This window comes from Dreissena polymorpha, chromosome 4 (genome assembly GCF_020536995.1).
Source record: "Dreissena polymorpha isolate Duluth1 chromosome 4, UMN_Dpol_1.0, whole genome shotgun sequence".
In the NCBI taxonomy this organism is placed as follows: domain Eukaryota; kingdom Metazoa; phylum Mollusca; class Bivalvia; order Myida; family Dreissenidae; genus Dreissena; species Dreissena polymorpha.
This window is the reverse complement of record NC_068358.1, coordinates 66,966,278-66,982,769: the sequence shown is the minus strand read 5'-3', so window position 1 is coordinate 66,982,769 and position 16,492 is coordinate 66,966,278. Positions and strand designations below refer to the sequence as shown.

The 16,492-nt window shown below is 34.0% G+C and overlaps 1 protein-coding gene across 8 annotated transcripts in view; it reads right to left on the bottom strand.

Annotated features, from left to right (window-relative positions):
• LOC127879105 (spectrin beta chain, non-erythrocytic 1-like) overlaps window positions 1–16,492 on the bottom strand; it is a 254,747-nt gene that overhangs the window by 216,270 nt on the left and 21,985 nt on the right. The window lies entirely within an intron of this gene.

The following is a 16,492-nucleotide window of genomic DNA, read 5'->3' as shown; positions in this document are numbered from 1 at the left end:
ATTTTTGTTTAAATTACTAAGTTAAAATTTGTGAATGAAATAAAATGATAACGTTTTCAGAGAATCCATTAACAGTGAAAATAACACCTGCAAAAAACAAACAATAAGATTTCTGGAAACCAACAACATGGAAGTGAGGCAGATAACCATTGGTTATCTTAGTGGTGTCTTCAATCATGAATGTACATACTGCTTTTGTTCAAATAACTTATTTTATTTAGTTAAATAAATAAATAATTAAAGGCAGAACACATCTTGAAGCATTTGATTTGATAATGAAGCAAAAAATAAATCTTTAAACATTAGGGTGGCTGAAACCATAGGAAAATCAGCTTTGTACAGACAAGAGTTTATTTAGTGAAACCTGTCACTTTTACAATGCACTTTGTTTATGCAATCTTTTCATTATATTAATAGGAGAGTACTTAATTGCTGTCCATAGTTGACATGATTAGAATAAAGTGATGATGGTCTGATGGTGTTATGACTTCACTCTAGAACTTTACACACAGTTTTAACAAATTATTTCCATGCACATCTGCAAACTTGCTACGCTGGAAAGGGAATTCATGATGTTCATCATATTTGTTGTTAAATTTCCACTTTTAGTTGATTCAAGAAAATACAAGTAAATATTTAGTGCTACTGTCGATAAATGCTAAAACCATACAGGATTGAATCACTGGTTTTGTCTGCGCATGCGTGTACATGAATTGTGGCTTTTGTTTAAAAAGTCTTATGTATAGCAAAAAGACGTTTCGATAATATTGAAACTGATTTCAATGTTTTTCTTTTGTAATATTTTAATTACTTATAAAATTTTCCACATCTTTATCATATACTATTGTTCATTTTTCTCAAACATAACGTACTTCAGTAAAGACATTTTCAAATGTAGGCTTTTGAAACAAGCTGAGATTAAACATGCCAAAGAAAAAAACAGGGCAACGAAAAAAAGCTGAAAAGCTTAAAGAACAACAGCGTGATATACGAAACGCTAAGAATGAGAGTCCTCTCGTAGATCGACCATGCAATTTTCTGATGGTAATTCCGCTAATGTTTCTTCTGTTGACTTCATATTTAAATGGTATATTATTTCAGGCGATTTATTTCGGACAAGGATACCACAATGAGTGCCGGATTAAGTTAGATTTAAAACGTATGCCGTCGTAACGATATAGTCAGGCGCTTTATTTATTATTGAAATATTGGCCAAAGAATGTTTTCATTCTCCATGCGTTTTCGTTCTATGCTCTCACATACATGAATGTAATTTAACCAACTTACAAGAGATTGTTTTGATCCAGGCTCTTGTATTGCATGCATCTATTGTAATGGATTTGGATCAACGCCAAAATGATTGCGTTTTGAATACGCAATTCATTCTAATTTTTGCTTTTTTAAATATTTCAATTGGTGGTAATACACAGATACGCAGCTTATCTAGGGCACTGTATCAAGTTTTTGTTTCAAAAATTTCTCCACAAAAGACACATAAATTGATATTGATGGTTATAGCTTTCGGTCAAACCATTTTTTTTAAATTCTCTAATCACTATTAAACTCATCACAATACCCGTTATGGTTTTTACACAATACATGTTTTACGGCTAGATGAGGAACAGTTGTTATCAGATATACGTGAATAACCCCATGTCACTATCACTCAATAATTTCAGGGGTTTATTGCAGTGTTATGGCTTTGTTTTACCTACAACATTAATCGGTCCCTACAGCGTACTTCTCCGCGATAAAATCACGGCAAGTTATGTAAGAGACCGATGATTGACAACAGGTGTTATCCTCCTGATAATTGTGTTTTTCATGCATTATATTATAAAAACTTTTTTTGGACACGTAAAGCGTTTTAACAAATTAATATTTAATTCATAACAAATCTAACATAAGTAAACATGTTTTGTTGAATTCCCATATGAGAATAATAATTTGTAATCCAAAACAGACTTCTGATTTTTAAAGTTAACACGACGTTTACAAATGCTTCCAATATACAGTCAATGTCATCATGTATAGTTCCCAACAAAAGCGCGTGAAAATTATGCGGCAATGAACAAGGTCAATGTATACGCATGGAAAGCGTGCGTGTATTGATATTTTGATACAAACATTGTAGCGCAGAGAATATTGAGTACTGTTGATTTCGTTTATAAGTTTCTTTGGTATTTTTTAACACATTATATCGCGAATAATTTGACTTTTCCACTAAATTAATTTCAAATTAATATCTTTATCATACGGTCTGTTAATTGAGTGATTATTTAAACAGTTATTGTACCGTATACTGATTAAAGAGAACATCTGGACGAAACTGGATTAATTGTTGGGCGTTATGAAAACACGCATAGAACGTCTACTGACCTAGACTGCGGTCTGCGGTGTTTTGACAAAAGGGATAAACATGTGTGAATGCAACTCTGCTGATTTGGTCCATAATTACCGGTAATACATTGTTTAGAATGTCATTATTTTAATCAATACATTCTTATAATTATAATGGAAAACAAGAGATGTGTTTGTGAGAAACACAATTCCCCCTATTGCGCCGCTTTGAAATACATTTTCAATATATCATATGGCAGGTTTAGAAATTATCTCCCTTTTAAAGCTTTTTACTTCCCTTGGATTGTATTTTTTTACTTTTGACATTAAAGGATGACCTTGACCATTCACCACTCAAAATGTGCAGCTCAATGAGATACACACGCATGCTAAATATCAAGTTGTTATATTCAATATTGTTAAAATTATGGCCAAGGTTAAAGTTTTCGGAAGGACGGACAGACGGACAGACATACGGACGGACTGATGGACAGTTCAACTGCTATATGCCACCATACCGGGGGCATAAAAATAAATAAAATGATGAAATAAATGAATGCAATCACTTTGACTAGGCATCTTCGATTTAAAATCAAACATAAAAGAGAAATAAAGTTTTCATGGATAAACGTTTTGAATGTATATTATGGGTTATTTCGTCATGGAATATGTGCGTCGTATACACCGATGCGTCTTATATGTAGACAAATTCGAAAAAATGTAAAAAAAATAGGGGATGCGTCTTACATTCAGGTGCAACATATAACCCGAAAATTACGGTACAGACATTCCGAAAAGTATTTAAAGTCTGGTCCTGTAGACTTAGATAACTTGCAGGACCAGACTGGAATTCATAGGACCGAAACATAAATGTACAAATGTATTTTTCCCAGTACATTTGCGAAGTTAAGCATTATGTTGTTGTTCAACAACTCTGGTCCTCAATAAAGACAAATGCCCCGCACCCTAGCGGCAATATTTTAAAACCAATGTTTTTTGCTAACAAATAATTAAAAAATGTGAATTAATGTGTTTGCAATATTACATTTACTAAAGTTCATTGATCTTGATGGAAAATGAACTATTCTGTATTGAGACTTATTACAAAAAAATGTTATTTCCTTATTGGAAACCTTCAATGGGTGATTTCTATACCCCATTAGGGAAAAATATAAACTTTTTTTCTGTTGGGATCTGGTTTGCATTGGGAATTGATCCTCCAAAATTTGAAAAAATGGATCAAAACTAGACATAAAAGTAACGGCTAGTGTAATATATTTTTTATATAACAAAACAAGTTCATCGTATCACATTGAAGACAACGATTTAAGAATGGTAACGAAAGAGCTCATATTTGTTTAAGTGGCAAATATCGGTGAAAAATAAAAATTATAACCCATTAAGAACCCTGAAATGTTTTGCATTTTTGTCAGTTAGGAAAATAGTACAAAGTAATCTGGCATCGCGAACAAATCAATACTGTCATCAAAAATTGCTGGGATTACTTTCCGTTTGGTAACGATCAATCCATTCTTCAAGCACAAATTAAATATGGGCATCACCGATTTTTTTTCCGTTCTATGAATCAGGCATTTTTCATGTGAGATTGGAAATTTTGAAATTTGACAAAAAAACTGATTCGGAACGATGCTGTTTTCATGTACAAACTTTATATTGAGGAAAAAATAATGCTCCTTTAAAGTGATACAGGTTAATATCAGAACTAAAGACTTCAATTATAAAACAAGAATGAAATTAAAGATAGAAAAATGTTATCCTAACCGTGGCTCAAACCACTAAACCTTGGAGCAAAAGTCAAGCGTCTGAACCACTTGACCATCAATGCTGATATGATATAATATTGAAAATTTTTACTTTATATAAGCAATCCACATATTTTCACAAAATATAACGAAAACAACTAAACTATTCAAATTACTAAATCGTTTCCCATTTGTAACGCTTTATAATTTTATAAATTTCTAACAATGGCTATTCGTATTCGAAAGTTTATTTTCAGTTTTAGTCTATGTAACTAGTGTTATTTCGCTCACTGATGTATATAGATCATTTACTTTTAAAATCTGTGGCAAAAGTTGGAAACTACCATTTTGACAGGCTGTTAACAATTCCCTTTAAAAGTGATTATCTGATTATTGAAAATGTTAATACTACTTGTATTTGAAATAAAAATACATTATTTCAGGAATGTTAGCCATGCAAGAAATCACAAAAGAATAGAGCTTTCTGTTATTTCTGCAACAGTCTGCAAAGACTGTCCGTTTCAAAGACAATGTCACATAATTAAGTTGGCAATGTGTGATGCTTTAGAGCTTTCTGTTATTTCTGCAACAGTTTGCAATAACTGCCCGTTTCAAAGAAAATGTCACATTATTGAGATGGCAGTGTGTGATGCTTAAGTGACAATGTCAAACCATATACTTGGCAGTGTGTGATGCTTCAGTGAGTGTCAAACCATGTAGTTGGCAGTGTTTGATTCTTCAGTGAGTGTCGAACCATGTAGGTAGTAATCAGTGTGTGATGCTTCAGTGAGTGTCAAACCATGTAGGTAGTTGGCTGTGTGTGCTGCTTCAGTGTTTGTCAAACCATGTAGGCAGTAAGCAGTGTGTGCTGCTTCAGTTAGTGTCAAACCATGTAGGTAGTTGGCTGTGTGTACTGCTTCAGTGAATATCAAAACATGTAGGTAGTAAGCAGTGTGTAATGCTTTAGTAAGTGTCAAACCATGTAGGTAGTTAACAGTGTGTGATGCTTCAGTGAGTTACAACCCATGTAGGTAGTTAGCAGTGTGTGATGCTTCAGTGGGTGCCAAACCATGTAGGTAGTTGACAGTGTGTGATGCTTCAGTGGGTGTCAAACCATGTAGGTAGTTGGCTGTGTGTGATGCTTCAGTGAGTGTCAAACCATGTAGGAAGTAAGCAGTGTGTGATGCTTCAGTGAGTGTCAAACCATGTAGGTAGTTGACAGTAAGTCATGCTTCAGTGAGTGTCAAACCATGTAGGTAGTTGGCAGTGTGTGATGCTTCAGTGAGTGTCAAACCATGTAGGTAGTTAACAGTGTGTGATGCTTCAGTGAATGTCAAACCATGTAGGTAGTTGACAGTGTCAGTGTGTAATGCTTCAGTTAGTGTCAAACCATGTAGGTAGTAAGCAGTGTAAGATGCGTCAGTGAGTGTCAAATCATGTAGGTAGTAAACAGTGTGTGATGCTTCAGTGAGTGTCAAACCATGTAGATAGTTGACAGTGTGTGATGCTTCAGTTAGTGTCAAACCATGTAGGAAGTAAGCAGTGTGTGGTTCTTCAGTGAGTGTCAAACCATGTAGGTAGTTAACAGTGTGTGATGCTTCAGTGAGTGTCAAACCATGTATGTAGTTAACAATGTGTTATGTTTCAGTGAGTGTCAACTCATGTAGGTAGTTGGCAGTGTGTGATGCTTCAGTTAGTATCAAACCATGTAGGTAGTTGGCAGTGTGTGATGCTTCAATGAGTGTCAAACCATGTAGGTAGTTGACAGTGTGTGATGCTTCAGTTAGTGTCAAACCATGTAGGTAGTTGGCAGTGTGTGATGCTTCAGTTAGTGTCAAACCATGTAGGTAGTTGACAGTGTGTGATGCTTCAGTAAATGTCAAACCATGTTGGTAGTTGGCAGCGTGTGATGCTTCAGTGAGTGGCAAACCATGTAGGTAGTTGGCTGTGTGTGATGCTTCAGTTAGTGTCAAACCATGTAGGTAGTAAGCAGTGTGTGATGCTTCAGTGGGTGCCAAACCATGTAGGCAGCTAACAGTGTGTGATGCTTCAGTGAGTGTCAAACCATGTAGATAGTTGACAGTGTGTGATGTTTCAGTGAGTGTCAAACCATGTAGGTAGTTGGCTGCGTGTGATGCTTCAGTGAGTGTCAAACCATGTAGGTAGTTGACACTGGTAGATGATTTAGTGAATGTCAAGCCATGTAGGTAGTTGGAAGTGTGTGATGTTTCAGTGAATGCCAAACCATGGAGGTAGTTGACAGTGTGTGATGCTTCAGTGAATGTCAAACCATGTAGGTAGTAAGCAGTGTGTGATGCTTCAGTGAGTGTAATACCATGTAGGTAGTTAACAGTGTGTGATGCTTCAGTGAGTGTCAAATCATGTAGGTAGTTGACAGTGTGTGATGCTTCAGTTAGTGTCAAACCATGTAGGTAGTTGGCAGTGTGTGATGCTTCAGTGAGTGTTAAACCATGTAGGTAGTTGACAGTATGTGATGCTTCAGTGAGTGTCAAACCATGTAGGTAGTTAACAGCGTGTGATGCTTCAGTGAGTGTCAAACCATGTAGGTAGTTAACAGTGTGTGATGCTTCAGTTAGTGTCAAACCATGTAGGTATTTGACAGTTTGTGATTCTTCAGTGATTGTCAAACCATGTAGGTAGTTGGCTGTGTGTGATGCTTCAGTGATTGTCAAACCATGTAGGTAGTCAAGAGTGTGATGCTTCCGTTAGTGTCAAACCATGTACGTAGTTGTACTCGTTGGGTCATTGTCGACTTAAAATGGCTTGAAGTAACCCGGGGTTGACTAGAAGCCAATTCATGTCATCCTGGGGTGACTTCGAGGCGAATCTTTTTTGCCGGTCGGCTTGAAGTCACCCCAGGGTGACATGAATCGGCTTGAAGTCAACCTAGGGTGACAAGAATCGGCTTCTAGTCAACCCCGGATGACTTCAAGCCATTTCAGGTCGACAATGACCCAATGCTCTACGCTCATTGGGTCATTTTTGACCTGAAATGGCTTGAAGTCACCTGGGGGTGACAAGAATCCGATTCGTGTCACCCTGGGTGACTTCAAGCCGATTCTAGTCACCCGGTCGGCTTGATGTCACCCCAGGGTGATATGAATCGGCTTGAAGTCACCCTAGGCTGACAAAAATCGGCTTCTAGTCACCCCCGGGTGACTTTAAGCCATTTCAGGTCGACAATGACCCAATGAGCGGTAGTTGACAGTGTGTGATGCTTCAGTTAGTGTCAAACCATGTAGGTATTTGGCTGTGTGTGATTCTTCAGTGAATGTCAAACCATGTTGGTAGTTGGCTGTGTGTTATGCTTCAGTGAATGACAAACCATGTAGGTAGTTGGTTCTCGATTTATGTGCGAGTGAAAGAGATTATTTCCATTCTAACGGAATGCTCTGTACGAGTAAGGAAAATTAAAAATATACTGTGTGTTAATATCATATTATGATTGGGGGTTTTCATATAAACCAAAAAAAATATTTTGAAAATCGTAAAAATGATCTTCAAATTGTATACCTCAATTTTGCCATTCTTTACAATGTAACATGTGAATGTTAAGTGCATATACAAAATGTTCCATGTAATGAGTTTTGAAATTTTATCTATTTTAACGTTATATATTGTTTAACACCAGGCTTCTAGAATTACTAGTACTTGCAGAAAGATTTACGAAAGGTTTATTATTTTATTAACATCTGCTTGTTGTCTTTTTTCGTTTTCCGGTTCCGGTTAAAAACAGACGCGAAAATGTAAATGTAAATAAAAATGGAATAAAAGTTTCTTATCGGTGTGAAAACTATAATTTTCATGGATTTATAATGTGTATGGACTTAAGCCAGAAGCTCAAGTATGTTATTTTGCCTGAAAATTAAACAGAAAATTATGTATTTATAAACAAAGTATTGCCTTTTCCTTTTCTCCGGGTGGGGATGGATTTATTTTGAGCATTTGAACGTGTCAGCAAAAACCGGTTCATATCAACGTCCTATTTGACTGTTATTTCGTCACGCATGAATTAAACCATGATCAAACCAATTATTGAAATATGCGACCAACCCTAGAATGCGGCAAAGCGTAGCCTTTCTACCTAACATATTTACCCATATGAAAGTGATTATAAGTGATTAAGTGATTATAACAGTGACTGAATTACACTCGTATGTCCAGAGCAAATTGCAACGCATTGTGTTTATAAGAATGAATAAAAGGGCGTATTCTTCCACAGCAAGTGAAGAGGCGGCTACTGACAGTAGTCTTCTGGAAAAGTCACTATTTGATACACCCAAGGAACCTAAACAAAACAAAAAATCTAATAAAAAAAAGTAGACTGACAAAGTAACATCTGGCCAAAAAATTATGACAGAATTCGTGACAACAAAACAAAATGAATCCCAACCAAGCCGTGCAGAATCATCATCTATTGAGAAGCGACTGGATGAAATAAGCACCAAACTTTCAAACGTTTTAACGAAAGGCGATACGGACATTATAAGAAACATTATAAAATAAACACTTGAAGAACTCAAAGAGAAATTATTAGCATCAGTCGTGAAACAATTAGAAATAATAGAAAGCAATATGTTTGACCAAGCGAAAGAATTAGCGTCGCTCAAAGAGAAGATGAATGAGCAAAATAAGGAAATAGAAATTCTCAAAAATGCAACGAGTCCTCAAAACAAACCTACGAGGCCAGTATAAATGATCTTGAGCAGTACGGACGCCGGAACAGTGTCCGTATATCTGGCCTTCCAAATGACGCCGAAAATCAATCGTTCATTGAAGTAACTGATTAAACGGTAAAAATGATGAACCAACATTTAGACATTCATCTTGAATGCAGAGACATTGATGTTTCTCACAGGCTCGGCAAGTACACGCCGAATAAGAATCGACCAGCTATAGTCAAATTTGTGCGACGGCAAACGAAAATTGACATCATGAAGAGAACCAGAAATCTAAAGGGCACCGGAATATGCATTAATGAAGACTTAACATAAACAAACGCGGAGATACTAGCATCTCTGTGCCAAAAAGAGCCGGGCCGTGTTGAAAAGGCTTGGTCGTTCGAGGGCAAGCTGTTCGTGAGGTATAGGGGCAGTGAGCGTAACGAACAAGTACACTTTAATCAATACAAGGGCTGGCTGAGTAAACCGTGGCCAATCAAAGAAACCACATACGCTCAAAAAGTATCGTCTTCTGGTGCGAGCAGCCGACCACCAAAACACAAAAAGAACTACATAAAACATGTGACAACCTTGATGTGTTTTTCCTCATAAGGTGACAGCAATCTTATAAGCATTTAAGTACCATATCGTTGTGAAGTTCCAAATTATAAACGAATGCATACTCTATACATTAGTGATAACTAAATCTAAAAATTTGATTATAAGAGTTATTTACGTAAAAAATATTTCATTTTTACGATCACTTCTTTTTAATATAGACTTCACACTGTTTAAGTTGTCTGATGACATATGTGTCCTCATTATTTGTCCATGTACCTAACTCCCTGTTTTTGAACCTACCCTTGCTTATACTTACGTACCAACATGTGCTTATACTTACGTACATACCTTTGCTTATACTTACGTACCTACCTTTGCTTATACTTATGTACCGACCTTTGCTTATACTAACGTACCTAGCTTCCGGCTCATTTCTACTACTCTTTCCATGTACATAACACCCGGTGTGTTTTTTTAAACATACCTTTGCTTATACTTACGTACCTACCTTTGCTCATACTTGCGTACTTACTTTTGCTTATACTTACGTACCAGCCTCCGGCTCCTTCCTTCTACTTGCTCCACTCTTGCCTATATACATACTTACCTGCCAGCGTATCTATATTCGATACGCAGCTACTTAATAATATACCTGGCAGTGTACTTACCTCCCTTTTCAAATCGCCTACCTACACAAATGTTTTTGCTGCGTACGTACGGTCAAATAACCCACCTTTTTGTTTACTAAACTTGATACCAGACTGTCTTAACTCCATTTACCTATCATGTTTTCCTATGTAAACATATGCACACGCTTTTTTGAACCTCTATTTTTATATTTTATACCTTATCTTTCTCTGTACTAACCGTCTTCACGGTATTTATATGTTTATACCATGCTGTTTGCATACATATAAATGTTGATACCACTTTGGCTACTGTCCAATATGCATGCATACAAATATTGTGTGAATTAATTATTTTTGTAATCCTTGTCCTGCACAAAGTTCTTCGCTATTTACCTTGTATGCATATGGTTTTTATTACAAAATAATAGAGCATGTACAAATAATAGTTTTTGTCTCGCTAAGGAAGTACTGATAAAAATAAATAAAAATAAATAAAAGCGCCTAAATCTCACCGATATAAATCTCGCACTGTTTTTGTTGAATGCATCTAGTCATTTACCGTTACAACGAGGACATAACTTCTGTATGCGATGGTAATCAATGGATACTTTTCTCGCGAATTATACTGCTATTGCCACAAAAAAAAATCGTGCATCACGTGCACGAAAAAAAAACTGACTGTAAATAACGATAAAATTTATGATGAAAAGATCAAAATGCAAATGGAGTTCAAGGATGTCGGAAGAATGCTTTAGAGCTGTACAAAACAATTGTTAGTGTGTACCATGTTTTCAGTCTCTCTTCATAATTTGTTTCTATACTGTGTATTGTCAAATGACATGTGCATGTATTTTTGTATTGTCTTGATGGTTTTTATTCCAATTAGAAGAACATGTGCATATATTCTTGTATTGTTTTTGATGAGTTTGTTTTTGTTGTCTCACTTAACATATAGTTTATAGAGCATGAGTAATGTTATTTTATATAGGCATTAGATATTATTCTGAACTAAGCTTAACCAATGAACACATAATCAGTACCTTAACGCTGAAGCAGTACATTTGCGAATTACGAACAATTGTAATCATCATACCTTACTAAGTATTAGGTTATCGCCACAGAATTCTCGTGCAAAACGTGCAAAAATAAAATTGAATGCGAATAAAAGGTGTCATTTATGCGTAAAATTTTAAATGCTAATCTAGCTCACGGGTGCTGGGTCAATGGTACTGAGTATACATAACATGTTTTTCATGGTGCGTTGTGTGTTTTTTGTTCTTCTATTTTTCATATTGTTTAGGTTGTTATATTGTTCAAAATATATAACTGTCATATACACGACAACGATTATATCTTGTATCGTCTTTTTTTGGTGACATATTCTGTCTCACTGTACAGATCTTTTTCATTTACATTACAACGATTATATTTTGTATGGTTTTTTGTGACCTATTCTGTCTCATGTACATGACAACGATTATATTCTGTATCGTTGTTTGGTGACCTATTCTGTCTCACTGTACATATATTTTCTTATACTTGTAAACTGTTATATTATTTTGCATTGAAAATTATAGTTGAATCCGATAGTTTCATTATTCCTATAGATCTATCATGTCTAACTTTATAGTATTTATCCTTTATTGTTTTGTTCTCATGGTTGTGATTATTTCTTTTTATTTCTCCATCTCTATGGAATATTCATCTTTTTGTATCCATACTTTTTGTTTCCTTTTTTTGTTTGTATGTATGGATATCTTATGTCTTAAAATAGAAACCACCTGGACATTTTTTTAATTAGGGACCAACTGGACAAGCGCAAACAAATTATCATTTACATCACGCTTCACCTCTTTCAATGGTTAAAATATGTACTTAAAATGTAAAAGGGCTCAACAATAAAGACAAACGCATAAAAATATTCAAATGGTTAGACGAAGCAAAATATAATGTATGCCTATTACAAGAAAGTCACTTGACACACACTTTAGCACAAACCTTAAAAGATGAATGGGACGGGGACATCTACCTCAGTGGACAACATACTAATAAACAAGGCATTGCCTTTCTGATAAAAAGTAACATAGGGATCACAGTTGATAACTTTAACGAAACCATAATTGGCAGACTAGCAAGTATAGATATCAAAATACATGAAACACAATTCACATTAATCAACGTCTACGGTCCTAACATAGATGATTCCACATTTTACGAAACATTACAATCCTTTATAATTAATAACCAAGATAAAAATATTATAATCGGTGGAGATTTCAATACTGTCCTGAACCCATTATTAGATAAAAAGAATGGAAACCTTTATACTCATCCTAAAAATAGAAACATTTTAAATAACATAATTGAAAACTACAATATGATAGATATCTGTCGTACAGTATATCCAAATGAAAGCAATTTAACCTGGCACTCAAACACAAAACCAACAATATTTTGTAAATTAGACTATTGTTTAATATCTGAATCTCTTTGCAACATTATTGACACATGTAACATAAAACCAGGATTTATGACTGACCACTCTCTAGTTGAACTTAAACTGCACAATATACAACCTGAAAGAGGCCCAGAATTCTTTAAAATTAACAACAGCATCTTATTCGATACACAATATCAAACACAAATAAAACAGGAAATATTAAATACAGTTCAAAATAATAAAGATGCAAACCCAAACACCTTATGGGAAGTAATTAAAGGAAATATACGTAACACAACAATTAGATACACATCATTTAAACAAAAAGAAACACACAAACTTGAAACTGAAACCATCAAAACCATTGAAACTCTTGAAAAACAATTGCATCAAACAAACACAAATGATACCACCGACATTGAAAATGAAATAACATTAAAAAAAACAAATATTAAATGGAATCTATCATACACATCTCAATGGAATAATACTAAGAGCGCGTGCACAGCATGTTGAACACAATGAAAAAAATACAAAATACTTCGCAAACATTGAAACGTAGAAGTGAACAAAAAACTGTACACAAATTAGTAGTCAATGGCAAAGATATAACAAACAGAACTCAAATACTAGAAGAACAACGTTTATTTTTCGAAACCCTCTATAAACGAAAAAATGTTGAAAATAACACCCTTTTTAAAAATACACATCACGCTTTAAACCAAGAGGAAAAACAACTGTGCGATGGATTGCTTAATGAATATGAATGTGGATTAGCCCTACAAGAAATGCAAAATAACAAAAGCAAAGGATCTGATGGCATCACAATCGAATTTTATAAAATATTCTGGAATGATCTAAAAACACATCTAATTAATTCACTTAACAATTCATTTAAGAACGAGAACTTAACTACGCTACAAAAACAAGGTATTATATCACTTATTCCAAAACCTGGAAAAAACTTAGAATCCTTATCAAACTGGCGCCCGATTAATTTACTAAACAATGATTATAAAATTGCAACTAAAAGTATAGCAAACAGAATAAAAAAAATATTACCATCAATCATTTCAAATCTCAATCTGGTTTCATAAAAGGACGTTACATTGGTGAAAACGTTCGTCTTATCCAAGAATGCATAAACTATTTCAACAATTCAAACAATCCTGGTCTAATATTCATTGCAGACTTTGAAAAGGCATTCGATTCGCTTGATCATTCATTTATGTTCTCTTGCTTAGAAAATATGAACTTTGGTGAAAGTCTCATTCAATGGGTCAAACTATTCTATACCGATATTAACAGTATAATCATTAACAATGGCTTCTTTTCAAAAAGTTTTAACATCGAACGAGGGGTTCGACAAGGATGTCCACTCTCATCATCGCTATTTATTATTTGCATCGAGTATCTATCACATCACATCCAATCAAATAAACACATAAAAGGCATATCACTAGAACAAGACGAAGAAATCAAACAGTCCCTATTTGCCGACGATGCAACTTATTTTTTAAACGACAATTACGATTCTTTCCATAAGCTAATACAGTCACTAACCCTTTACGGAATGACATCGGGTCTTTAACTAAACAAAAGTAAATGTACTGTGCTACGAGTAGGTAAATTAAAACAAAGTAATGTCCGATTTAAAAAAGAAATGAAATTTAATTGGACATCCGATGAAGCCACAACGTTAGGAATTACTTTCACAAATAATGAAAAGGATACAGTTCTTAAAAACATACTACCTAAATTACAGAATTTTAAAAACTGCTTAAAATCATGGCATCACAGTAAACTCACACTAATCGGAAAAAAACACTGTATTGAAAACGTTTGTACTTCCTAAATTAATTTATGTATTAACAGTTCTCCCAAATCCACCAAATGATGTTATTAACGATATAAAATCAGCAATATTTAATTTCATATGGGACGGTAAGCCTGATAAAATAAAACGAACTCAGTTAATTCAATCTGTAGAAAGTGGAGGTATCCAATTAACGAACATTGACTCATTCTTGAATGCAATCAAATGCAGCTGGGTTAAAAGATACCTAGATAATACCAATACGAGTAAATGGAAATTATTCTACCAAAAAATCCTAAACAAATATGGTGACTCCTTACTCTTTGAATGTAACATCAGCAATACTATCTTACATGAAATTGCAAACAAAAAACATATTTCTGTCTGATGTTCTATCAGCATGGAGTGATGTCACTCATAACCTAGAAATCCAAACCAGCAGTAAAACTATTTTATGGAACAATAAAGACATAACTTCAAACAATAAGACGTTTTTCTATAAAGATTGGTTTGAACGAAGCATTAAATATGTCGACCAATTATATGACTACAGAATTAAGGATTTCTACTCTTTTGATGATATATGCTACATATACGAAATACCTTCAAATAATTTTCTGAAGTACTTCACACTAATCAAAAGCATACCCATACATATTAAATCTGGAATCAATACAAATAATACACCATGTACTCAACAACATTCGTAGAAAACATACTTGGAAGAAAAAACAAAACGAATAAAATATTTTACACACTACAAATTAAAAACCCTACAGAAAACTCCAAAACCCAAAATAAATGGCAAGTCCTTTTCGGAGAACATGAACTTAATTGGAAACACATATTTACCATGCCATATAAAGCAAATATTGAAAGCACACAGAGAAATTTTCAATATAAATACATCCATAGAATTATAGCTACAAATAAATATCTCTTTAAATGCAAATTATCTAACTCGAATCTGTGTGACTTCTGCGGTGAAAACATCGAAACTATAGAACATCTTTTTTGGGAGTGCAAACACATCCAGCCTATTTGGAATCAATAAGTTTGTTTCATTGAACAACAGCAACTAAACGTTGAACTATCTTTCTTAAATGTAAGTTTTGGAATTTACTCATTGAAATCAATAGACTGTAATAATATTGTGATTTGTATTCTTATATTGATGAAATATTTTATCTTTAACATGAAGTACAAAAAACAAGTACCAAATTTTAATTGTTTTGTTTATAGTCTTAAACTAAAAATCCAGATTGAGAAAGAAATAGCCCTCAGTAATGACACATTACAAATTTTTGAACAAAAATGGAATCGGATTAAATTCTCATAATGTTTGTCCACTTATATACATTTCACTCTAATGTTAGTTTATCTTTCTAAAATATTTTTGTATATATTTTTTCAATCTTATAAGATCATTGTGAATATACAACAAAACATACAAGTCCAGTATGCTTTCTTCGAACTTTATACAACTCATCATTTTTCATAACTATTCCTCTGTTGTTCTTTTTATTGTTTTTTATTTTATTTTAAGGAAACCAAAAAAAGTATATGTATTAGCATAACCTGTATAACATGTCTGAACTTGATTGCTTTGTACAATCACTATGTTGTATGATCATATACATGTATACATTGTATGTATTATATTGAATAAAAAATAACATCTGCTTGTTTGGTGTTGCATTTGAAAAACAGTGTTTCCTCCGTGCCGTGTAAACATTGAACTATATATTTTAGTTGTCAATAATCCTATTTGTTGAATAAACAGCTTTACCTAATCAGCTTTTAATGCATCTAAAAATAATACAATATTGAGATTTTTCATTCGCCAGCAAGATTTGTATAAAGCGGTATACCGGTAGATGTGAGATATTTTGGCTTAACTTAGGATTGTTACCTTCTGAATAAGTCTTAAACCAAAAGTAGGTCAATATAAAGGTCAGAATGATGGCATGTCATAATTTAACCTGTTGAATTAGTCTTAGCGCAAAAGAATGGTAATATCAATGTTAAAATGAGGTCAGATCATGTGGGTGTGTTGAGAGTGTTCACAGATAACATCCGTGCAAGTATAACAGCTTTGTAGCTAGCGATATTAGTGTTGAACGAAATGCGTCATTTAGCCAAAACCAATAATTTGGACCATCCGAATTAGTCAAAACGTAAGTCATTGTCAATATCAAAATAAGGTCATGGGATATTTATGTGTAAATAGTTATCAAAGGCATCAGGCATCCAAGTATCAA